The sequence below is a fragment of the Lagenorhynchus albirostris genome, chromosome 21 (genome assembly GCF_949774975.1).
Source record: "Lagenorhynchus albirostris chromosome 21, mLagAlb1.1, whole genome shotgun sequence".
NCBI lineage: Eukaryota > Metazoa > Chordata > Mammalia > Artiodactyla > Delphinidae > Lagenorhynchus > Lagenorhynchus albirostris.
In genome coordinates this window covers 2,187,148-2,213,166 of record NC_083115.1, presented here as the reverse complement: position 1 = coordinate 2,213,166, position 26,019 = coordinate 2,187,148, and the positions used below count along the sequence as shown (strand labels likewise).

General features: G+C 44.5%; 1 protein-coding gene across 7 annotated transcripts in view; it reads right to left on the bottom strand.

Annotated features, from left to right (window-relative positions):
• The window catches only part of SLC20A2 (solute carrier family 20 member 2), a 104,634-nt gene that overhangs the window by 53,291 nt on the left and 25,324 nt on the right, over positions 1-26,019 (bottom strand). Inside the window, exon 1 of one of the 7 annotated variants that reach the window (XM_060136603.1) lies at positions 20,091-20,257. The exons of 5 other annotated variants lie outside the window; for them this stretch is intronic. The gene's annotated coding sequence lies outside the window, so the exon portion shown is untranslated. Of the gene's footprint in view, positions 1-20,090; positions 20,258-26,019 lie in introns of those variants that run through there. One more of the 7 variants, XM_060136596.1, reaches the window with a different exon arrangement.

Sequence of the window (26,019 nt, the reverse complement as noted above, 5' to 3'; positions counted from 1 at the left end):
GCTGCCCTTACATTTCACCCAATAACTTTGCAGTTCTTCTCCTGTCCCTATGATGCAGAAGGAATTCAATACATCTATAAAATGTCTTCTTTCCTGGGTCTGCTAGGAAACAGTGTAAGTAGGGCAAGGTCCTACTTGATGAGGCTTAATCTCATTTAGTGACATGAGCTGAGTAATAATTAATAGCTGCTTACATCCTCCAGCTTGATACACGCTAAAGCAGATACGAGGAGGGCATCCACTGTGCTGCTTCTGGGCTGCGCGGCTCTTTTCCCTGCCACTCACGGGCCACAGCCAGGCCAGGCCCTCCCTTTGACAGATGACGGGAAAGAGCCAGGTCCCCCATGCAGAGAACCTGGGGCTCTGAAGTTATTTTCCAACACCTCCCCTGAGGCCCAAGTGCTTCACACACACCCTCTGAAAATGTACCACCTGCTCTCCCGGAAACCGGGGCTGGAACTTGAATTCTGACACTTAAGTCGAAATATCTCTTCAGGGGCACGATGTAAAGTCCGGTAACCCTCTGCTACATGTGGGTGAGCCTGACTAGTAAGACAAAGAACTACTAGCTTTTCCTGGTAATATTTAAATAAAACGGAAGATTCACTTTTGGAATCTTATGACTTGCGGAGAACAGTACAGCAGAAACATTTTTCTTTCACCATTCAGGATGCAGATCTTGTCATAAGGAGTTTCTATTAACAACATCATTCTTTTTTTTTTTTTTTTTAACATTCATTGGGGTACAACTGCTCCACAATGGTGTGTTAGCTTCTGCCTACAGCATCATTCTTGAATAGCTCACAGAAACATCGACTGCAAACGCTTAAATGTTAAAAAGACAGTTTAAAAAGTAATAGTATATTTAGGGTAGAAAACGTTGAGTTTCATATTTTCACACGAATGATAAAAAATGGAAACATTACTAGAATGGGTCTGAAACTGGCCTCTGCCCCCTTTAAACAGCATATTCACAGATAAGCGGAGCGGCCCTGGGAGCAGAGGTGCCTGGAGAAAGGCAGGTGGATGCTGTTCTGATGACGGCAGAGGCGGGGGGACGGGCAGAGGGGACGAGGAGGGGAGAAGAGGGAGAAAATGACGTCAGAAGGCAAGGTGACAACGCAGCCAGAGGTCAGGCACCACCTGGAACAGGGGTTTGGAGGCAGAGGATGCAGATAACAGAGGCAGGAGAAGCAGGTGTCCTCGCTGGGGACTGAGCACGGACACAGAGCCTGGAAACAATGACGTACGACGTGCAAAGTGAACGACGCGGGACTTCCCTGGTGGCGCAGTGGCTAAGCCTCCGCGCTCCCAATGCAGGGGGCCCGGGTTCCATCCCTGGTCGGGGAACTGGATCCTGCAGGCATGCCGCAACTAAGAAGCCCGCCTGCTGCAGCTAAGACCCAGTGCAACCAAATAAATTAAAAAAAAAAAAAAAGGGAACGACGCAAACTGGAACAGAAGTGGCCTGGACGTCAGCCAACAGATGCGGCCCCTGCCCAGCCCTGTGTGTCCTTCGCCTCCTCCTTTTCTCTCTGCTGTTAGAAAAGAGCATTTGTTTCTCCCGCCCGGAGAAGGGGAAAGAGCACAGGGCCAGTCAGGGCCCCGGGTCCATGCCACTCCAGCCTCCTCCTGGCTCCACAGCCCTGGGCAAGTCATATCAACGCCTCATCTGAAAAGTGGGAAGAACGGCACCCAGCATGGTGGTGGGTGAAGGCCCCCAGCTCAGTGCCAGGGATCCACACGTGGCGACCTGCCGTTACTGGCAGATAAAGCCCTGGGCAATGGTCAGGAAACCTGAAGCCCAAGCCTGGCGCTGCTACTAACTAGCAACGTGACCATGGGTAAGTCCTGTCTCACCATCTGCTAATGGGGACAGGAATAGCAAATCTAATGCATGCAAAGTGTTTTGTAAGTTGCGGGTAGCCTCAGGCAACTTGAAGTTATGGTATCACTGTAGTCACAGGAATTGTAACACAGTGAGGTTCCCAAATCCTTCTAGAAGGATCTTTCTGACTCGTATGCCTCCGTCTCCCTCCAGTGCGGCTCTTCTTCCTCGATGTACCGACTCTGGCCTTGTCTTTGCTTGAAGACTGACATACACTGTAAGGTGCAGGAACTTCTTTGAGGGGAGGAAGGAGGCGAAGAGGTAGAGAAAAAAACACCCTAAAAGGTACTAAGAGAAAAAATCCACACAAAATGGTAAAGCCACTTTGGAAAACAATTTGGTGGTTTCTTATACAATACAGCATACAAGCTAGCAATCCCATTCTGAGGTGTATTTACCCAAGAGAAATGGAAACACACGTCTACACAGGAAACTTTCTGTTCTCTCTCTTGCGTATGGTGGTGGTTATACTACTATGCATGTGTGTCAAAACTCATGGAACTGTACACTTACAGCTGGTGGGCTTGACTGTATATAAATTATGCCTCAATCAAGCGATTAGAAAATAACACTGGAATATATAAATAGGTGAGGTGATGGGTGCACTAACTGACGAGATGACAAGAATCCTTTTGCAATGTAGATGTACAAATACATATCAAATCATCATGGAGTACACTTTATTTTTTTTGCGGTATGCGGGCCTCTCTCTGCTGTGGCCTCTCCCGTTGTGGAGCACAGGCTCCGGACGTGCAGGCTCAGCGGCCATGGCTCACGGGCCCAGCCGCTCCGCAGCACGTGGGATCCTCCCGGACCGGGGCACAAACCCGTGTCCCCCGCATCGACAGGCGGACTCTCAACCACTGCGCCACCAGGGAAGCCCGACACTTTAAATTGTAACATTTAAATGGTAGTATCTTACCATTTTATTTGTCAATTATATCTCAACAGAGCTGAGGAAAAAAAGAAGGAAAACGACAGGGTCATCTTTGATATTTTCCCTTCCTGTACTGCCACACTGTCCCCCCAACCCCCAAGTCCCCTAGGATAAGGTACAAAAGTTATTAAATAGTTAAAAACAGAAAGAAAGAGCCACTCCCTTACCTGAGGAAAGAAGGAACATTCCACTCAGACACAGTAAAACCAGCCAGTGCAACCAATGGAGCCAGGGGTCAGGGGCAGGCTGTCACCCTTGCTCCAAACAATGGTGTCGAGAAGCAAAAAGCACACCAGATCAGAGGAGGACGCTGCACTGCACAGGGAAAGGCCCACAGAAAGGGACTCACACACAGCTTTTCCGAGGCCAGAGACGAGAGAGGAAGGCCTGCTGCTGGGAGAGCCTACTGACCGCCCTTCAAGATGGGCACTTAGTGCTTCCACAGAGAAGAGAACAGCCGGCCTTCCCGTGGAGGTAAGTCTCCATCAGTTCCGTAGGACCCAAAAAGAGGTACCCTTCGAGAGCATTCAAGGTTAGGGCAAATATAAGCATTTCAGCTGAAAATCACTTCTGTGGAGGGCCACAGACTGCAGGTACTTTAAATCTGAACTTGTGGACATCTCACGTACCAAAGCTTCCAGGAGGTCAGTTACAGTAGATGAGCGCATGAGATAATAAAAGTGTCACCTTGTTTGCAACTCCAATACCAAACTCGAAAATCAGTCCAGTAATGTCATCTCCCCAAAGTACAGTCAGAAATGATTTACACAGTTCCGAGCAACGGTGTTTATTTTCATATGAGGAATGGTGCTTGTACGTTTGCCAGGCTGGGCCAGAGGCAGGGCCATCCCGGTCCTCTACCTTGAAGGAGGAGGACTCAGGTAGGGAAGGGGTGTTCTTTATGACATCAGTCTCAGAAGTTCAAGAAAACAAGTAAATAATTTAAAATGTGAATAAACACTCATGTACAAAGATGTTTATTAACAGGGTCATTTATAATGATCATGAAAAAGAGGAAACCACCTAACTGTCCCCGGACAGGAGAATGGCTGCAGAAACACGGGTGACTTCTAAAGATGAAATATTATGGAGTCACTAAAATGGTGTTAACTTGAGAGTTTTACATGACATTGGAACATAGTAATAATCCTAAGTGAAAAATCCGTAAACAAAATGGCCTGGGCCATATTTCAACCATGTTTAAGAATGCACCGGGGGCTTCCCTGGTGGCGCAGTGGTTGAGAGTCCACCTGCCAATGCAGCGGACACGGGTTCGTGCCCCGGTCCGGGAGGATCCCACATGCCGCGGAGCGGCTGGGCCCGTGAGCCATGGCCGCTGAGCCTGCACGTCCGGAGCTAAGGGACTAAAGAAACAGGCCCAATAAGAGCGACTCTCTCTAGGTGTTCTTTACATTTTTTGATATTATGAAAACTGTTTACAATGAGCAATTACTACTTTCATCAATTAAAAAAAAAACCTTCAAACACTACAAAGAAAAGTACTTTTTTTTAAAAGTTAGGCATGTACAACGAAAATATGCTTAGTTTTTCCTAGTAAAGAAAATGAATTTCATATGAATCTGTCTGTTTTCAGCCTAGGCCTCTCAGACAATTCTTTCTTCCTTACAACCCACAACTTAAGATGCAGAATACGTCTTCTGTTCTCTTCATTTATCTTATCTTTGTTTTTCACTTTCAAGGCTGTCCCTTCGTTCTGGTGTCTGAGCCCTCGGTGAATAGGTCTCTGCATGGTTTGGGGCCTCGATGTGCAGGAGTCTAAAGGTTCCTCCTCGGTCACACTTGCTCTTTCTCTGGATTCTTTCTTCATCCTTCTCATGCTCCTCTGGAGGTTTTGGCCATCAGGACTGAACTTAACCCAAAGAATAAAGCAATTTCCTGATGGTCCAAGTACTTCACAGTAGTTGAGGTTAATGTTTACAAGAAACAACCTATGATTAACTCTTTTAGCCTATCTTGGTTCACAGAATTAGAGAATCATAAAACATTCGAACTGAAGGGACTTTTAGAAGTTATCTATTCCAATTTTGGTCCTTCTGAAGATGTGACTGTCCTGAGAGTACAGGTTGTGATTACCCACTTACTGTGTAGGCGGCGCTCAAACGAAACCCGTGTGAAGGCAGCAGAAGTGATGCCCCTGGCTGACATGCATCGGGCTTTCTTAATGACACTACTCCTGACCCCGGGGGGTGGGATACCTTGAGGTCCTGGCCTCAGCCAGGGGTGGGAGGCAGAGACCATGGGGAAAGAGCAGAGGGTGATAAAGAGAGCGGGCTACCAAGAAGGCTGCAGAGCCTGCACCCTGGAACGTTTTCAGGGTCAGCTGATGTCTCAAGTGCTGTCCAGCTCCATTATTTTACATCATCCAGAGACCACAGGGCCGGGAAGAGGCAGTTTAGCCTGGAACTATGAACCACAGGATTGTCCTGTGGGGAGAGGGAGTGGAAATTTCTGACCCTCTCCTGAGCAGTGCAGTCAACGGCCTTCATGAATTTATGGAACATGAACAAACTTATTTTGGTCCTCTAGCTACAGTTTCCACTGCAGAGCCTGTGGGCTCAGCTCTTCTGTACCAGGCCTCATTCCGGATATATTCACTCTCCCTCCTGCATTTTTGTCATTCTGACATTTAAATGTCTTGTTGGCTCATAAAGCGTGTGTGTTATTCAGATGTTTTCCACACAGCCTTTTGCTCCCTGGGAAGGCACTGTCTAAACCTAGTCAGTAAAAATATTTTTTAAAGGATGAAGAAATAAAAGCAAAATTAATTCAAATGAATTAAAAGTTAAAGGAGTTAGGATGATTTGGCCAGAAGAAGGGAAGATTTAGGAGGTCCTACATGACTTACATGAAAAATATTTCTTAGAAACGGAAAGACGGCCTCAGGAGGCATAAGTGTTAGTTTCCTGGAGGTGTTCAAATGGGATCTGAATGACTGAGTGGTGGGTTAGAGCAACAGAGCCCCTACCTATTATTTCCATTTTAAACGGATAATTCAGTGATTCCATGAAAAGGTTACCAAAAGGAAATACATTATCAGCCACTCTTTACCCAGTTGGAGATACAGCAAACACTCTTTCCAACGACAGGTGAATAGATAAACAAGATGTGGCACATACATACAATGGAATATTACTCAGCCATAAAAAGGAACGAAATTGGGTCATCTGTAGACACGTGGATGGACCTAGAGTCTGTCATGCAGAGTGAAGTAAGCCAGAAAGAGAAAAGCAAGTATCGTATATTAATGCATACGCGTGGAACCTAGAAAAATGGTACAGACGAGCCAATCTGCAGGGCAGGAATAGAGACGTAGATGTAGAGAACGGACATGTGAACACAGAGGGGGAAGGGGAGGGTGAGACAAATTAGGAGATTAGGTTTGACATAAATACACTACCATGTGTAAGTAAAATAGATGGCTAGTGGGAATCTGCTGTATAGCACAGGGAGCTCAGCTCAGGGCTCTGTGACGACCGAGAGGGGTGGGATGGGGGCTAGGGGGTGGGAGGGAGGTCCAAGAAGGAGAGGATACAGGTATACATAGAGCTGATTCGCTTTGTTATACAGCAGAAACTAACACAACACTGTAAAGCAATTATACCCCAATTAAAAAAAAAAAGTCTTTCATTGTAGTAAGAAAAACTACGTTCAGGAGGAAAAAACTTTGTAACTGAATGGGTTGCCACACACTGCAATAAGCTCCCACTGGAAATGTGGAATTACTTGCAGTGAAGATTTGAAAAATAGATTATTACCATCTTGCGGAGTGTTTTAGGTGCAATAGTGCTTGAAAGGCAGGGACTAGAATAGCTGAGCTTTACACATTTTCTCCCACTCCAAGACAGCAGTGGCTCCTGAGCGTTTTTCCCTTTCTGTAGGCACTATAGACAGATTCCCTCCAAATATTCTAGGTAAAGTTTTGTCTTCACTCATAACCAAAAATAGATGCATTTTCACGAACAAACCACTTAACATCCCTTCTATCAACTGGCAAACCTAGGATCACTTGTTCCAGTTCTGTGCCCTGAAGCGTTGGGCTGCTTGGCTAAGTTCCAGGAACTATATTAGGGAAATACTTTCCCTTCAGCCACAGTTTAAAATGGAACTATGTATATAAATAGGTATCTTGGTTCTTACATATTTATTTGCTAATTCTGTTCCAAGTATAATGGAAGCTCAATAAAAATGTGAATGACACAAAAACATTGATTCCTGATACCACTACGTATTATTTCTATTAATGGAACATTAGTATAAATAGAAGAGTTGATAGATGAAGATTATTATCTTAAGAATTCTCCATGCTCAACTTATAGCCCCATATTTCTTGTTCTCATTCCAGAGGTTCTTAAGCAATAGTTCTTAGGCAGCAGAAGCAAGAGAGGACAGATAACTATTAAAATGATTTAGTCGGACTTTTTGTGATGTAGCAAAGTCTGTTCAAGGCTCTGAAGTGCCTCATCAGAAGGCTGCAAACGATTCACTTCCACCATCAAGTGCAAAATACAGTGTAAGCAGCCTGAACAAGGCAATAAGGCCATAAATCGTTCATCTGGTTGGTAAGTCAGGTGAAAATTTAGCAGTTCTTCATATCTCTGAGACTATGAAATGAAAGTCTTGTTACTAAATTAAGAAACCAGAAGCATTTACTTGATATCACCTTCAAAGAACCACGGAGACAGAAGTTAAAAAAATATAAGAGAGATAAGACAGCTTATAAGGTTTCTTTGAAAATTATTTCCCAATTCTGAGAATGCTCCCGGCACTTCATTCCTTGTGCATGATTAAGATAAACTTTCTTGGGCAAGTCACTAGCTCCCTTTGCCTCAATTTTTCCTTCAGAAAACTTAGAGCTGGGGAGGATGCTTTGATATGAACATAAAGAGCTTTCTTAAAACAACCAGAAAGCAACCAGATATAAGCTACTCTTTAGTGATGTTTTAAATCAGTTAAGAGAAGAAAAATATGTAATTATACTGTCTTTTATCATTACCTACTTAATTACCTTTACTGGAGTTCGTGTGTGGATTCAAATTGCTGTCTTGTGTCACTTCCTTTCAGCCTAATGAACTTCTTTTAGCATTTCTTGTAAGGCAGATCTGCTAGGAGGGGATTCTCTCAGTTTTCATTTACTTGGGAATGCTTTTATTTTGAAAGACAGCTCTGCAGGATGCAGGACTCTCTCGGCACTTTCACACAGCTTCTCACTGCCTGCAGGCCTCCACTGTTCCTGATGAGACGTCAGCTGTAGTCTTGGTGGGCTTCCCTCATACTCCCCAAGTCACTTCTCCCTTGCTGCTTTCCGATTTTCTCACTTTCAAAATTTTGACTATAATATGTCTGGGTGTGGATCTCTTTGTGCTTATCCTCGTTGGCGTTTGTTAAGCATTTCGGGTGTGTAGGTTAGTGTTTTTCATCAGCTTGGGGAAGTTGTCAGCCATGACTTCTTCGAGTGTTTCTTCTGCCCCTTTCTCTCTCTTCTACTTCTGGTATTCCCACTGTGACACTTAACAGTGGGCTATCTTTTTCTGAGGTTCTGTTCATTTTTCTTCATTCTTCTCTCTTTCAGTTCCTCAGACCAGATAATCTCTGTCATTCTATCTTCAAGTTTGCTGATTCCTTCTTCTGACAACTCAAATCCACGGTGCAGCCCCCTAATGAGTTTTTCATTTTGGCTACTGTACTTTTCCACTTTAAAAAAGTGTTTTAATTGTGGTTAAAATAAACATAAAATTTACCATTTAACCATTTTTAAGTGTATAGTTCAGCGACATTAAGTACATTCACATTATTGTGCAAACATCCCAATCACCCATCTACGGAACTTTTAATCTCAAACGGAAACTCTGTACCCATTAAACAATACTTTTCCATTCTCCCTGGCAACCACCATTTTACCTTCTGTCTCTATGAATTTGACTACTCTGTCATATGAGTGACATCATACAGTATTTGTCTTTTTGTGACGGTCTCCATTTCACTTAGCATGTCTTCAAGGTGCACCCATGCTGTAGTATGTGTCAGAATTTCCTTCCATGTTTTAGGCTGAGTAATAGTCCATTGTATGTATAGACCACATTTTGTTTATCCATTCATCTGCTGATAGACCTCTAGGTTGCTTCTACCTCTTGGCTATTGTGAATAATGCTATTAAAATGGGTGTACAAATACCTCTTCAGGTCCCTGCTTTCAATTCTTTCGGGTATACACCCAGAAGTGGGATTGCTGGGTCGTATGGCGATTCTGGTTTTAATTTTTTGAGGAACTGCCATACTGTTTTGTACCGCAGCTGCACCACTGTACATTCCCCTAGCAGTGCACAAAGGTTCCAATTTCTCCACATGCTCACCAACACATTATTTTCTATTTTATTTTGTTTTTTAATAGGGGTGTGAGGTGATATGTCTCACTGTGATTTTGCTTTTCATTTCCCTAATGATTAGTGATGTTGGGCATCTCTTCATGTGCTTGCTGGCCATCTGTAAATCTTCTTTGGAGAAATGTCTATTTAAGTCCTTTGCCCATTTTTGAACCAGGTTGTTTTTTGCTGTTGTTGTAGGAGTTTTTTACACATTTGTATTTTGGATAATAACCCTTTATCAGATGCATGATTTACAAATGCTTTCTCCCACTCTCTAGGTTGGCTTTTCACTCTACCGATCGTGTCCTTCGATGTGCAGAGCTTTTAATTTTGAGGTCGTCCAGTTTATCTGTCCTTACTTTTGCTGCTTTTGCTTTTGGTGTAGTATCTACATTTGGTTCTTTTTTTTTTTTTTATCATTTCTATCTCTTTAAGGATAGTCTCTATCTATGCGATGAGTCACTGCTCCCACACTTTCCTTTAATTCTTTAAGAATGGTTTCTTTTAGTTTTTGAACTAAGAAAATAAAATAATAGCTTCTTTGAAGTCTTTGTCTGCTAAGTTCAGTAACCGGGCCCCTCCAAAAGCAGTCTCTACTGCCCAGTTTCTCTAACATGTCCCATAATTTTCTGTTGAAAAATGGACATTTTTAGATAATATATTGTAGCAACTCTGGTTACTCCCTCCCCACCAGAGGTTATCTGTTTGTTTGTTTACTTGGCTGGACTAATTCTGTGTAAGTCTGCTTTCCCTACAGGGTACAGCTGTTGATGGCTCTGCTCAGATATTTCTCCCTTTTATATACTTTATTCTGGCTTGCTAGGGATCACCCATGGGACAGCATAAGACACTTACTGGTCAAAGGTTGTGCTTAAGTCTCCTTAGCTAGTTAGATTTTCACCCTCTACCATGACGTTTGGGGCTTAGAGACTGCTTTCACAGTTCAGAGAGCAAGGGACGGTGGGAAAGTCTGAATATAAAGGAGCTGCACAGGAGTTGGAATTATTATGTATCCTGGCTGTGCTGGTGGCCATAAAAACCTGAGCATGTGTAAAACCTCCTACCACTGTACACCAGAAAAAGCGAACTTTACTGTATGTAAATTTTTAAGTGACTGGATTTGCCTTTTAAGAAAAGATACCTCGACACCTGTACTGCTCTTACACAGCTGAATCCAATGTGATCATTTGGGTTCTTAAAAGTTCAGTACTTAATAATTAATAGGGGGACAGAAAACAAAATCTTTCTTATTATACTATTGCCTACTGGGGGTCATTTCTTCTCAGAACACAATACAAACTAAACTTAAAAATCCATATCCTTCTAATGCTTAATAGTTAGTATGATAAGGTCGAGCTTTTATACCTGACCAAAGAAGTCTCTTCTGGATTAGGTCTCGTCATTTTTCTTCAAGTAAAAATTCTGGATTTCCTTAATTGTTACTGACAAGGCCCACAGAGCCTGAAGACACTGAGACTTAAAGATCCAGAAAAATCAAGCGAATGTATACAAAAGTAGAGATGGCAAAAATCGGGGCTGACAGACGGGGTGCGAGGCTGGACGCACTGCCTGCCGGGTCCCCAGGAATCCCCAAGTCTGCACAGCAGGCTGAGGCACACAGTGACAGAACAGCTCAGCGAGCCTCTCTTCCCACACCAGCCGCCACTTTAATTTCAGGTCAAGTTGAAAGCAATCCCTCTTTTTTTTTTTAAACCTTTACGACAGTAGATGAGCTCATTTATAACTCCCAACCACCTCGCTACTCTCATTTTTGCTTTTAATCTTCAGAGTAAAGGCAAAAACAAACAAAACAAAAAGGGAATGAACAAACAAAAAAACAAAAAGGAAGAAACTCAGTCCAAATTTTTAAGCCAAGATTCATTCTCTTGCTCTTACAAAAGCCACCCTTTCCCTCGACAGCCACCAGTTTCTTGCCTTTTCTAATGTAGCCTATAGTTTCACAAAATACTTTTATCTGCTTTATCCCTTTTATTTTATTTTATTTTTTTATAAATTCATTTATTTATTTTTGGCTGTGTTGGGTCTTCGTTGCTGCACGCAGGCTTTCTCTAGTTGCGGCAAGCGGGGGCTACTCTTTGTTGCAGTGCGCAGGCTTCTCGTTGCGGTGGCTTCTCTTGTTGCAGAGCACGGGCTCTAGGCACACGGGCTTCAGCAGTTGTGGCGCACGGGCTTATTGTTCTGCGGCATGTGGGATCTTCCCAGACTAGGGCTCGAACCTGTGTCCCCTGCATTGGCAGATGGATTTTTAACCATTGCGCCTCCAGGGAAGTCCCTGCTTTACCCCTTTTAAAAAGATGCTCTCTTTCTTCCTTCGTGCCACTCAACTGGCAAAGCCTTCTATTAATCAAACTGTGACCACCTGCTTATTCATCCTGATACACATCTGTGCTCTCGCTGTGTGCGGATAGCTCTGTGTCTCACTGAAGTTGGAACCACTTGGTGGCAAGGATGTGCGTAAGTGGCCTCCACGGTCCTAACTGGGAACAGGGCTCCATCCACTGAGTGTCTGACTATCTAGGTTAAACGGTTCACCCACTGATCTCTTCCCCTCCCCTGCCCAGCAAAAATGAAGATAAACCCATGGGAGATGTGCCTTTACTTCCTCGGGGAGGCAAGAGTGTGGAGAAGGACTACGAGATTATTCCTACTGTGTAAGTGCAGGAGAAAGAGACAAAGATGATGAAGAAAGGAAAGAGAGGATGAGGAGAAGAATGCTCCTTGTAAGGATAAAAACAGTAGGAAGGAAACTTGAAAAACCAGCTTTCTCTGTTCTCAGGATTCCAGGAAACACTCCTGATGAGTAACAAAGGTTCTGAACCAAAGACTAGGTCAAAACATGGTTGTACAGGATCCTAGATTCCTTCTGGTTTCTCAAAGCTCTTTGGCTTTAAATTAAGCTTAAGGTATCAGTCCCATTGAAAGTGGATTCAACTGAATCTCAGTCCAGACCTCCGTCTTCAAGTGAATGTGGGGATGGATCCACTCATTTGGGCCGAGGCTTAGGAACAGACCGAAATGAGAGGCCCTTTACATAACCATCAAAAGACTTACCCTCTCGACTCACCATACAAAGCGGGTAGAAAGGGAGGTCTCCTGCTTCTGCTCAAGACTTTCTTAAATCAACGGCCACCCGTACCAAAACACCTCTCCAAAACAGCCTTCTGATTAAGGCCACAGGGACATCCTGGCAGCCTGTGGCAGAAGTAACTAAGACAGCCGGTGCTCTCCTACAGGCCATCACTCACCTCAGTAAACGCTGCTGAGACACACGCAGATACCACACGGTTAAGTACTGTGGAAACGCTACCCGAGGCCCCCAGCACATGGTTCTACCACCCACTACTATGGATCTATGATCCAGAAGGATGGCCCCTGACAAAACTTAAGTGGGTAATTGTAACACTAGGCACACCATTTTAATGACTTTATAAAATACGCTGGATTCCCCAGCTCCCTGCCTTTGCTCTCCACATAACACTGAACCTGAGACCCTGGCCCATTTGACATTCATGTGAGAGTTCACAGAACCTCCAGAGCACCCAGTAGTGACAGCAGACCCCTGCCGAATGCCCTTCACACTGCAGAATTAACAGGATCAACCTTCACTGGTAACTGCTACACATCAGCCTATGTGGGCCTCTTCCCAAGAAACAAGATCTCAAGTCTCTGCCTTACAGTTTTCCACTGTAAAAATAATATGCATGCATATAAAAATTTTGGTAAATACGGAAAAGGAGAAAGTAAGGCAAGGAACAATGCTCCTAGCCCACCACTGCAAAATGACCATTGTTTTTGTGTACATTTTGCTGTACTAGTTTTATCCACAGAGGTAGGCATTAATTATGTAAGCCACTGGGAGGCCACTGGGGAATTAAATAAAATATAGAAGTCAAAATAAAAATGAGTTACAGGGCTTCCCTGGTGGCACAGTGGTTAAGAATCCTCCTGCCAATGCAGGGGACACGGGTTCGATCCCTGGTCCGGGAAGATCCCACATGCCGCGGAGCAACTAAGCCCGTGTGCCACAACTACTGAGGCTGCGCTCTAGAGCCCGTGAGCCACAACTACTGAGCCCATGTGCCACAACTACTGAAGCCCGTGTGCCTAGAGCCCGTGCTCCGCAATGAGAAGCCACCTCAATGAGAAGCCCACACACCACAACGAAGAGCAGCCCACGCTCGCTGCAACTGGAGAAAGCCCGTGCGCAGCAACGAAGACCCAATGCAGCCAAAAATAAATAAATTTATTAAAAAGAAATTAATTACAACAGTTCCTTTTTGAAAAGAAAGTTTTTCATTGTTACATAAGTAATATATGCCTGTTGAAGAAAAAATGTCTAAAATACAGATAACCAAAAAGCCAGGGGGAGAAACATCATGCATGAGCTCATCTCCTACAGATAACTATTGTTTATATTTGGTGCACTGCGTTCTTTTTTTATGTACATATAAATGCCTTCCTTTTAAAACAGGAATTAAAGCCATTAGCCCGTTTAAAAATGCCTTCCATTCAAAAAATGAGGTAATACACGTTTTCTGTAACCTGCTAGTTTTACTCCATGTACATCCAACATCTTCATTTCAAATGGCTGCAGTGTGTTGCATTATATAGCAACATCATAAATTATTTAACCTGTACCTTTTTTGGTTGTCTCTGGGGATCTTTTATTGAATTATTAGGTAATTCTTGTGTAGTCTAATAACCAGCTAAGGAGTTTTTTTTTCCTCTCCTTTCGAAGAAGTTAAATTTTTTGACTCAACAACTACCATGAGACAAAGTTAATCCCAAACCACTTAACCACTCTCATTTTAAAAAAAATTTTTTTAATTAATTAATTTACTTTTGGCTGTGTTGGGTCCTTGTTGCTGCACACGGGCTTTCTCTAGTTGTGGCGAGCGGGGAATACTCTTCGTTGCGGTGCACGGGCTTCTCATTGCGGTGGCTTCACTTGTTGCGGAGCACAGGTTCTAGGCGCGCAGGCTTCAGTAGCTGTGGCACGTGGGCTCAGTAGTTGTGGCTCGTGGGCTCTAGAGCACAGGCTCAGTAGTTGTGGCGCACGGGCTTAGTTGCTCCGCGGCATGTGGGATCTTCCTGGACCAGGGCTCGAACCCATATCCCCTGCACTGGCAGGCAGACTCTTAAACCACTGCGCCACCAGGGAAGTCCCACCACTCTCATTTATAATGACACATCTGTGGACTAGATATGACTGATTTTAGAAACAAAATTACTTTTGCCAGGGCGAAATACCCAAGAAGACTATTTTGTCATTTCTCTTTGCACAGAAATGAAAATAGCCTTTTGCCTGCTACCATGAAGAACCAAATCAAGCAGCCATTTGGATTTCCTCTACTGGATATATAGTTATTGAGAGTTCAGGGGTTTTAAAGACAGTATTTTCTATTCAGAGACTGATCCAGGGCGTTAGAAGTCAGTCGTCTCTGCTCTCTGAATCACTAAGACAAACCTGTCCTCTCTGTGTGCAACCACCACAGGGACCAGGTCTCACATACTCTGTGCATGGACACAGATGTAGAACGTGACAGTGCACGCGGCCTCATGTCTGAGAAGTCAGGTTTTTCCAACATAACGAGGTCTGAAGACTCAGTGACAGCCTTGGAATACTCACCTGCCACCTTCACCCTCTGTCTCCCATGACAAGGCAAACAAGTCTGCACCAGACTGCCCTCACTTGAAGGAATGTTGAATACTCTGCAAATGTGTGATAAAGAACAGCTATGAAAGCTAAGGATGCCACTATCCCAGTTCTCAGCGCTGAGCTCTGAGGGCCTCAGAGCCTGGCTAAGGCAGGACGTGGCCTCTCTGGGGACAACAGTGTGATCCAGGTGTGACACTTTCTAGGCAACAATGGCAAAACATGTCCTCGGAGAACCCTTTCTTCACTCTGATCACAGGAAGCTCAGATTGTCCTAAACGCCATACAAAGTGTAACAGACACACTCTCCGTAGTTTGTTTTCAACCCCAGACAACTCCTTCAAGCAAAAGTACAAAGGAAAAATACACAAAAGGGCAAAGACAACTAAATTAAGATGATTTTTTTTTTTTGCAGTACGCGGGCCTCTCACTGTTGTGGCCTCTCCCGTTGCGGAGCACAGGATCCGGACGCGCAGGCTCAGCGGCCATGCCTCACGGGCCCAGCCGCTCCGCGGCATGTGGGATCTTCCCCGACCGGGGCACAAACCCGCGTCCCCTGCATCAGCAGGCGGACTCCCAACCACTGCGCCACCAGGGAAGCCCAAGATGCATTTTTATTATGTGCAAATATGGGGGGCTGCGGGGGGAGGAGAGGGACTCTTAGGAATAAGTACCTGGACTGGGGAAGGTCAGAACTGCCAGCTGCCCGATTCGAGATCATTAATTACATGGGCAAGGGCGGAGCACCTGTGGCCTTGGACGGTGCAACAGAATAATTCACTAGGTATTTGTGTTAAGTGCCTACTAGGTGTCCCGTTGGTTGTCTGCTGCAGATACAAAACAACAGGATAAACAGGCCCCTATCCTCCAGCTCTAAGGGACCCACTACCACAATATATTTAGGTCCCCTTGTCCCCAGCTTCCAGGTGGCAGGTGGAACTCCCCGTGCAGGCATGAGGGATGGCATCCTGCAGGCAGAAGGGACAGAGTTGGGAAGATGGGGTGGCATCACACTGTCCCGTCCCCACGCTTCTTCTGAAATGGGGAAGAGCCCCCCTGAAATGGGGACTGTCACAGCAGTCTGTGGCACAGAGGGGTCACGGGCCAACATCAAGGGGCTCCCCATTTTCACAGCTGCCCAAACTTGCCCCCAGGTGGCTGCTGAGAAGTCACACGGGGAGCAGACAGTCTATTTAATGACACTGTGATAGAGCAAAGGCAGGAGATAAAACACAATATGACTTCTACCACAATATCTCATCTGTTCCTCATCTGAAACGGGCACTGTCTTAACTACTGAGTTCAGAAAAGTAATTGCAAAATTATCCTGGGTAATTATTAGTCTTCTCTCAGTGACAGAGGAAATCCAGTGCAAAGTTAGGGCTACAGGGGGCTCTGACAGGTCATTTAACTCCTGACTTCAGACAGAATATTGAAAACACTGCAGACAAATATGAACCCATTTTTAGATGACTTCAGGAAAATCGTTCACATTTTCCAGTACCCAAGTTCCCCATTTTGTAATACTCGTCTTTGTACCTCATCTAGTGGTCCTCCAACTTCATCCGAATCACTTGGGGGGCTAGCTAAAACCAGACTGCTGGGTCCCACCCGCACAGTTTCTGAATCAACAGGTCTTGGGTGGGGCCTGAGAATGTGCACTTCTCACAAGCTCCCAGGTGGTATTGATGCTGAGGGTACTAGGACCACACATTGAGGACCACGGTTCTAACTGAACCCTTACTGGACCGAACCCTTACATCCTCAACAGAACTGGATACTAGCTGGCCATCGTCCCCTGGTCCAGAGGCACACAGATACTGGAATAACAATCCAAGAGTCCCCTGGTCATTTTTTTCCCTTCAGCCTAAATAACAGAAGTTCCCTAACATCTTATTATAGGCATCATTTTCCAACCCTTTAATCATTTTTGAGGTTTTCTGTTGGGATCTCTCCAAGTCCCTTTTAGTTGTGGAGCCGTGAACTAGACCCGGAACCTTAGTCAGAGATGGGATGAGGTTGAGTATAAAGGGAAAATGACTCACAGATTCATACCACATCCTCCTTTTATTAACCTCCAATACCTCCTGTCAGAGCCTGCCTTGTTAGCTCCCTCTGATTCCTGCCCTTCTGACACCGTTACAGGCTGCAGTAATGCTGAGTTGACCTTCGAAACACCTTTCTTCAGAGAAGCTCAAAGCACTTCTCTAACTAACACAACTGTTGACTCGACATCCCCAGCCAGATTGGGGATGAAGTAACTTGTTCAATCGTGTATCAGTTTAAGAGGGAGAGAAAATCGGGAACCCAAATTCAGGTTTCCATCCAGACATCACTCTGTGGAGAAAGATGCCCCTTACTTGTATTGCTTTTATGCGGTATCAAGTTTCCTCCTTTATAGACTAATAAACAGTCCCTTTCCAGGTGCAGGTGAAACTCCTGATCTCCTTCCCTGCGCGGGGAATCGTCCCAGAGACCTGCGGTTGTGGATCAGGCCCTTGGGGCCATCCCCCTCTTACCTCCATCACTCCCCCAGCTGCTGGAAGAGACAGGGAAGCAGGGCCCCGTGGCACTGCCGGCTGCCCGAATCCTACAAGGCAGAAGCCCAGATGGACTGAAAGCAGCCCACGGGTGACCCCCGACCCTCCCCATTTGTCTTCCTTTCCCTCCTTCTATTCCTTGCTCTGCAGGTTTACTCAGTGTGCAAGTCGCGGCCCAGGCTCTGTCCCGCCTAATTTGAGCATGTGGGCTCTTTGAGAGTAGGAACTATGCTTTCTTTGTGCATTGTATGGCTCTGGGGGTGCTTAATACATGCTAAATAGTAACAGCCGTCCCAGCATTTCCAGAAGCAATCGGCATTCCTGCCGAGGGCCAGATCCTATTACCATACACTTGTGCCCAAGACAGGCAGCGCTGAAGACACCCCTCTGCTCACTGCTCCTTTCATCCGGAACTCAATGTATCAAATCCTATTCCTGCAAGAGTTCCTTCTGAAAGAACATTCTAGAAGTGTGATCACTGAGCACATGCATTAGGCTCTCAACCAAAAGGCAACCTGTTAGATAATGTAAGTCTAGCCACACAGTTACCTATTAAAAACCGCATGTGGATGAAGGGGAGCCAGAGAAAACGTTCCTCTCCACTTCCCTGAAAACCCCTCAAAGCTTCAGAGCAGAAGACTCTTCTCTAGGAATGAGGTCACAGTAAAAGAAATCTACTGCGATCAGGAGTTACTCTGTCAGAGCCTCTGGGGCTGTAACTATTTTAAGGGGGAAAGGACTAGGACAGAAGGGCGGGCTGCCAGGGAGAGCAGCTTAAACAGGGCTGGAGGTCACACCTGCACAAAGTTAAGTGCAGGAGGCTCAGGTGTGCCCGGCACACGGCTGAAACCACGGGTCCCGGGCTCCTTCCACAGGCCACAAAGCTGCCCATGTTTCTCAGCATCTGGACCCCCTGTTGGTGACTCTAGGTTGAGCTCACTGTGATTGGTCACGGCCAAGGTCACAAGTAGTCAACAGAGCCTCTTCTCAGGAGGGCACCGAGACCACTGTCCCTTTACCAGCCCCCCCAGGGTGAGCCGCAGGAGGAGAATCGAGGCTCCAGCAAACAGGAGAAATTCCCACCCTGACACTGACATCACCTCCTGGCCTAGATCACTCTCTCAAAGCGCATAAATCACAAAAGCAAACACTCGGAGAGTGTCTACGAGCATTTAGTAACTCCTCCTGAAAGAACATACGCTTCCTTGTAGTAAAAACACCTTGGGAAACTTCTTTCTGTTAAATTAAAAACATGGATAAATCTTAAACAGCTTTTCTGTTTTGCAGGACTAAACTACAATTGAGCGGATGAATAATAGCTTGAAAAGGATCTAATACCCAACCACAGTATACCTCTAGAAACACTCCACTGAGACTCTGATGGTGCCTTATTAACAGTCAAAAGTAAGAACAGTTACTCTCTTTGGATAAAAGTATATATTCTGAAGAATATCCTGGAACAAAGTCGCTTTAACTGCTGAAGATGACATTACAGACTTCTCTGTTATAATTACAATGAATCTGGATGGCAAGTTTCTCTTCTACTCAATAAAAAGACTTAAGTTTAAAAAAAAAAAGTTTATTTCTAAAAATAGCCCAAGAACTCAGTTCTATTTTCCCGTCTTACATTCTTTTCCTACTAAATGTACCACTGAAACATTTCCTTTCATTGTTGGCACCTTGGGTTGTTCGGATTTAAAATCAGACAATACATACTAACAAAGAAGTCTTTAAATGCAGCTTTCCAAATGGAAAATGGCATCTGAGGGCAAGCCTTCCTCCGGCCCACAGATGATGGAGCCCTAACGCCTGGGAGCAGCTACTACCCCGTTAGAACTGTTTCATTAAAATCAACATTCCCAGGGGGGAGATAATTTACGTATTAATTGATAAAGAAATTCCTGCCAGGTTCTGTGTCATAAGCAAGTTGTTTGGCATGAAGTCAGAGTCTTCTGAATTAAAACACACTTTGAACTAAGCAAGGTGATTCAGACTTAATTGAAAATATTCTACATTAAAATCTTTAGTTTTCTTCAGTCCGAATTTAAGCCGGCGACTTGTTACATTGAAAGCAGTTAAGATTAGGGAAGTCTTCCAGAAGATAATTTCAATTACTTTCCAAAAGCTTCCTCCTAAATTCATTTTATTTTTTAAGGGCTTCTCTTTAGGAGTATATGGATTTAAGCACCAAATCGTCCTTTAACAAAAACTGTCCATCTACACGTTTTACAAAATTACATTTGACACTCCCATTATTTCTGCACATAAACTTGTAGCTCACAGTAAGTGTAACAGGAATCCACTTTCAACATTTTTTTTTCCCTCTAAGAGTTAGGTAACCATTGAAAATAGAGCTCAATGACACACCATTCCATTAAGCAAATATCTGAGCAGATAAAGTATATAACAATCCACAGACTGCTTTTGCAAAGATAAAAATAGTAAGAATCACATACTTTCTCTTGGGAACATCGAGTAGGGCAGGTTTCTTGCATTAGGATACATTTAAGGAAAGCCCCTTCGCCACCATTCTTAGAAGCCTCTAAAGTGCCCACCCCAGAGTTCCCAGTTTTCCCAAGAGATAAAAAATTACTATGACAGCAACATTAGGAAGATTTAAGGAGAAAAGAACAAAGAGAAATCTGGAAGATTCACCCAGTACTCACAAGTACTTTCAAAGAAAATCGGGGCTGCAGTTCTTCAAAGACTGCTCTCTGGGGATCACCGACACAACCTGAGTCTAAAATAGACGCCTCTCACATGGGGCGGAGAAGTCACATTTCAGCTTGCTAACTTCTACTTGGGTAAACAGTTTTACAACTCATAGAACGAACCCTGGCTAAAATTAACTGCACCGGCGCAGCGGGCAGGAACTCGCTGATCTGCATCATGTGTGCGGGGATTTATTCACTGGGACAACATCGGTGTCCTCTTAATGGGAGATCTGGCCAAGGGGCGTGCCCTGGGGAACAATACGGAGCATCATGATTATGCTAATTATTGAATTCAGTCCCATGGTGCTATCTCCTTTTACGCTGTTTTCCTGTTTTCGCAAGTACTGACAGAGGGAGAGAGAGCAAGCTCTTTTTCACAGCAGGCGTTCACTTGATTTTTAAGCACTTTCAAATCAGACAAAACTTTGGCAACAAGGTGGCAGTGCTGTATGCTCTTCACAAGGAAAAACCAAGTAAAGGGATATTCTGTCAGATTATTTACACAGCATGATTAGACGTGGTACTACGTGAAATTAAACAGGCATCAAAGACACATACCAGTAAGTCTACCAACAAAGAGCGGTAAGTGAAAGCTCTTTTTCTGATATATAATGAACGAATTTCGTTTGCCTTCTGGCTTTGTCTTCTGCATCTCCCAACGAGCCGCTGTGAGGATACAGGTTCACTAATAAATTACAACTGAGAACAAATATCTCAAATATTTGCAAAAGGCATCGTCCTTAGCGAGAAGCATGTTGAAGTGTATTTAACTGCCTGGCTGTCTGGAACTGGTAAACTGTCCTTTATAGGTGACAGACCACCTATAAATCATGTTGAAGCTCAAGTTGACAGTTAAAGACCCCAAGTACATAGCTGATATTCAAAAGAAAACTGGAAGTAACACGGAACTTTCTTTGGAAAATACAAGTTGCCTTAATAAGTACAACTTGGATCAAAGACACAGAACTGCTTATCTACTCAAGATGGTTCAGACTAGTCTGTGTAGATATTTAAGTCCTTAGGACACATTTTGCTCTTCCTGGGCACTTTATGAGAACTATCCAGGCACACTACCTACATCAATCAAATCTCCAAACATCTCTGGGAGATGTCATTTTCCCATTTTGTTTTTTAAACAGATGGGTAAACAGGGAAATTCAATGCCTTGTCCAACGCTTCTCACTGAATCAGCACGGGATTATTCCACCTCTGCTCCTAACCTCTCTCTGACATGTCTTCCATGTTAACTATTCAGCTATAATCCTACAAATCTTTTCAGAGCTGTCTGTTTTCCCAATTTTAAAATGTCATGTGTCAGTTTAGATTTCAAGAGATTTATTCTGCTCAGCTCCCAGATCCCAGGTCTGAGCTCTGAGGCTCACAGCCCAACTCCCTGGTACAGGCAGGTGACGTGGACCCGTAAGACCTGGCTGTGTCCTTATGAAGCACCGGGCCACCTGTGGCGCGCCACCCAAAGTGGCGAACGGGCTGGTTCTCACTGGCATGAGCTGGAGCCACCAGCACAATCCCCCTCCCGGCTGTTTACAAAAACTGCTGGCTGCCAGTCCGGGCTTCCACCCCCAGGCCCAGCCTTATGCGGCTACAGCCAGCACGTGCTCACCCCCGTGAGATGGTAGCTGCCCTGCATTCACCATCCCAACCCGTCACTGGAGCGGGCCCCCCGACTCTGCGCCACAAGGAAAGAACTTATCGCAGATGGCTGACCTCTGATCAACATGCTCACTTCTCAGTGATCCACAGCGGACTTACTCTGGAATTCTTAATGCCAAAGGAGGACATCGAGACGCTATTTTTGACACAATTATCCTTATCCTATTATGTCACAGTTCAGTCAAAGAGTTTCTAAGCCAAAACATTATTTCTAGCCTAAACTGAAAAAAAGAAAAAAGCCAATACACCGTAAATACTTATGCATAGGATCTGCCATCGGAGAGGGTCAGGATGATGGGCCCACATCCCTTACACTGAAGGCAGGAGACGCCGAGCAGTTTTCCAGTTCTTCACGTATCAAATATGCTGAGTATGACTCCACTGTTGCTTTCAACAGAGGCCACACCTGTTCCAAAATGCAAGAACTAAAACATTCCAAAGAAAATAGTGTATCCTCCAATGTACGAGTCACCCTGCTGTTTCCTTTTCATGAGTGAAAAGAATGTGAGAGTCATCTGGGCTCTTGTTCCAGGCATACCTGTGATAGTAGAGAAAAATCTCTGTGCCTCATTTCAAAGCAAGGTAAAGCCTCCCGTTCGCTGTCATGAACTGTGGGTGGTGGGCAGGAGGCAGAGGCAGAGCTATGTGCATGGGGGCCGGCGCCTCGGGGCTCTTCAGCCCGACAGACCCATGAAATCCAGACAAAGACAACTGTTCTGACAAACTCACGTTACTGGACTGGCCTGGATCACGACCCTCCGGAGCAGCTACCTCTATAATTTAAAATTTTCTAGTCACGTTAAAAAAGTAAAAATAAACAGGTGAAATTAATTTTAATAACATTTTTTACTTAACTCAATACATCCAAGATGCCGTCATTTCAACATGTAATGAATATAAATATCGCCAGTGAGAGGGTGGGAGACATGGAAAGCCGAGGAACTCAGACAAACAGGAAGAATATGACTCAGAAAAGAGAAAGGACTAAAAGGAGGACAAACAGACCAAAAGGAGGAGAGATGAAAAGAAGAAAAGCGTTTCTCCCTGGGTATGGAATCGAGTTATAGAATCATGTAACAAACACTGTTCCCGGAATACTGGAATGTTGCCGTTCTGGGACGTGCTGCTGGGGATACAGAAAGGAAAGACAAGGTCTCTATGTCAAGGAGCTCACGGCTGAGTGAGAGGGACGGACCCCCCCCCCCCCAGCCCCAACCTGGCAAATACACGGTTCTGGTAAATAGGGCGATGCAGTTATGTGCTGTGGGCCATGGGAGCACAAGGAAGGGGGGCAGCTTCATTTTTAAATGAAGGTTATTTCTAATGAAATTTTTTTATTGAAGTATAGTTGACTTTCAATTTTGTGTTAGTTTCAAGTGTACCGCAAAGTGATTCAGTTATATACATATAGATATTTCTTTTTCAGATTCTTTTCCCATATAGGTTTTTACAAAATATTGAGTAGAGTTCCCTGTGCTCTACAGTAGGTCCTTGTTGTTTATCTACTTTATATATTGTAGTGTGTGCATGTTACTCCCAAATTCCTAATTTATCTCCCCCCCACTGAAATTTTAAATATATGTCCTAGAATATTTCAGGATTCTGAATTTTATTGTGGACTCTAGAACAGTCATAGATAGATTATTCCAAAATATTTAAAAATGACATCTGGAACCAGCAGTAAAGTTTCCCCTCTGAGTTATTTATCATCTTCATTACACCTGGTTTTTTGGCCTAACTAGTGAAGGTACAGGGCAGGAGAAAGGTAGGAAGGGGAAAAAATTCACATCTCACCACGGTCCCCAGGTTTTCAGAGGATGGCATAAAGTACTCAAAAACTTCGTGCTGAAAAAAACATCCCCAGCCCACTGGGGAGAAAGTCTTCTTTGGACCATAGCTGGGGAGTCAGTAAGACCTGGTTCAAAAGGCAGCCCCACCCACCAACTGTATGACCCCAGGCAGCTCAGCGGGCCTGTGAGTCTGCTTCCTTGCCACCCATAAAACAGGGGCAATGGTGCGACAGCAAGGGGCAGCGTGAGGACTCCGGGCCGGCCAGGCACCCGGTCAGGCACGGCCACGCACGCGCTCTCAGTAAACCACTGCGCCTTTAGGGTCGCACCCTTTCCACGTTCAGTGCAGTCCTCGCTGAAGACCGGTTTGGGATGTTACTGAGTGAGGATGAAAGCCTCCTGACTTTCATTCTTCGAAGCTTCAAAACAGAAAAAGTTGAAAGGGGCTTCAAACAACTGTTAAGTATTTCAGGGAAGCCAGGGTCTGCCAACCGTCTCTGAAAACCCTGCGGCCTGGACAGCCTACTCAGTTCTCCTCCATTAGAGCAACTCAGGCCGCAAGCCTCAGGCTGGATCAGTTTAGGGACACTGACCAACAGTACACACAGATTTCATATCTGGCAGGTGGTGCAGTAACAGCCCCCTGTCTGTTCCTGCTTCCCTTTACCCACACCCTGGGGGAGCCCCTGCCCACACTGACTTGGGCTTGGCCTGCAGACCTCACCCAAAGACTTAAGGGCGGGCCCAGGGGAGCCTGCCGCCTCCTGCTGCACTTCGGAGCCCTGAGACCACCACCTGGAGACTCCCGGCTATAGCCTTCTGAGGATGAGACCACGCAGACACAGGCTTGCCCTCTGCCACTGAAGCCCCACCCCGGGCAGCCCGACGATGGCCCGACGGGCCAGGAGGCCATCCCAGGCCTTGCGGCCCCAGCCAAGCCACCAGCTAACTGCAAAGACCAGCCGGGCTAGCTCCAACCAGAAGAGCCACCAGGGTGACCTCCCGAACTGCGAGACAGAAGGTTTCCTTTTCCCAGCTGCTAGAATTAGGTGGCTTGTTATATAGCAAAAGCTCACAAATATACAATCTTCAAAAGGTCTGTAACAGTCCATCCCTTTACCTCCAAACAAAATCCTTTAAGACTAATCTACGTCTATCTTACTCTTAAAAATTCACAATTGTAGCTTAAAAAAAATCCACAATTCTGATTACTACATTTACTTTGTCATCTCCACTATCACGTTAATCAAACTAAAATGAAATAGTGATATGGTCTGATGATAAAATTGCTAAAATGTAAGTGCTCTATTTATTTCATCTTATAATTGGAAACAAATATAAGTGGCCTTCGATGCTACAACTCTCTGTGCTAAAGTAATGACTTCTCCATCCTGGCCTTCAGAGTGATTACATGGGCAGAGTTCACAGCCTTTCAGTCTGTCTTAATACTTCAGAAATGGATTAAGAGTACCATTTACACACACATGAGCAGAGAAATCTGACTCAAAGAATAAACCACTTTTTCTCCAGCATTTTTTGCAAGCTAAAAATATATATACACATAGTAGCAAGTTCAAGACAGTTCTTTTTAAAGCCTTTGATAAACAGCTAATTCTGCATAATCTATAACATAATTATATCAGGACTATGAAAATAAAGGCAGCATTATTACTGCTGTTGTTCGAATACTTATTTTAACAGAGTTAATTTTTTAAGTATCTTAGAAAGTTTAAAATTTCTAAATTTTAAAACTTAAAAATTTTTAAATTTCAAATTTAAAAATTCTAAAATTTCTGAATTTTCTGGGGAAAATTTATCCTCACCATACATTCCTAATAGTCACATCCATTTAACAAACACTCATTAAACAGCTGCTTCCTGCCACTAAGAAACTCCCAAGCATTTGCAAGATTTGAACAAACAGCAGGCTGCCCAAGACTATAGCAGAAAATGGTGTTAATGACAGTTCTACCTTCAAGAGGCTCATAATCTGATAGGAGACATGACAGTATATATATAAACCTTTCTACCATATAAGAGGGTAATCAGTAAGCATCCCAAAGGGTGAAAATCCTTTCCAATAGGAATCTAAGAAAAGAAGAAGAGGCTTCTAGTTGGGTTAGTCAAGAAAGGCATCTTGGAGAAAGTGGCATGTGAACAGAGCCTCTGCCTGCTGATAAGCTTTCAACAGTAAAAGGAGTGGAAAGAACATTATACAGAACCAACAACATGAGCAAAGACATGAGAGAAAGGGAGGCTGTGATGCATGTCTGTAGAATGTATGTCTGGGAAATGGATTTCAGCTCTATCAATTAATAGCTGTTTAGATCACTAATAAAGTTCCTTAATTTCTCCAAGTTTATGCTGTGAAGTGTCCAATGATTATGTGGAGTCCAGAGCAAGACTGCCCGGGTTCCTTC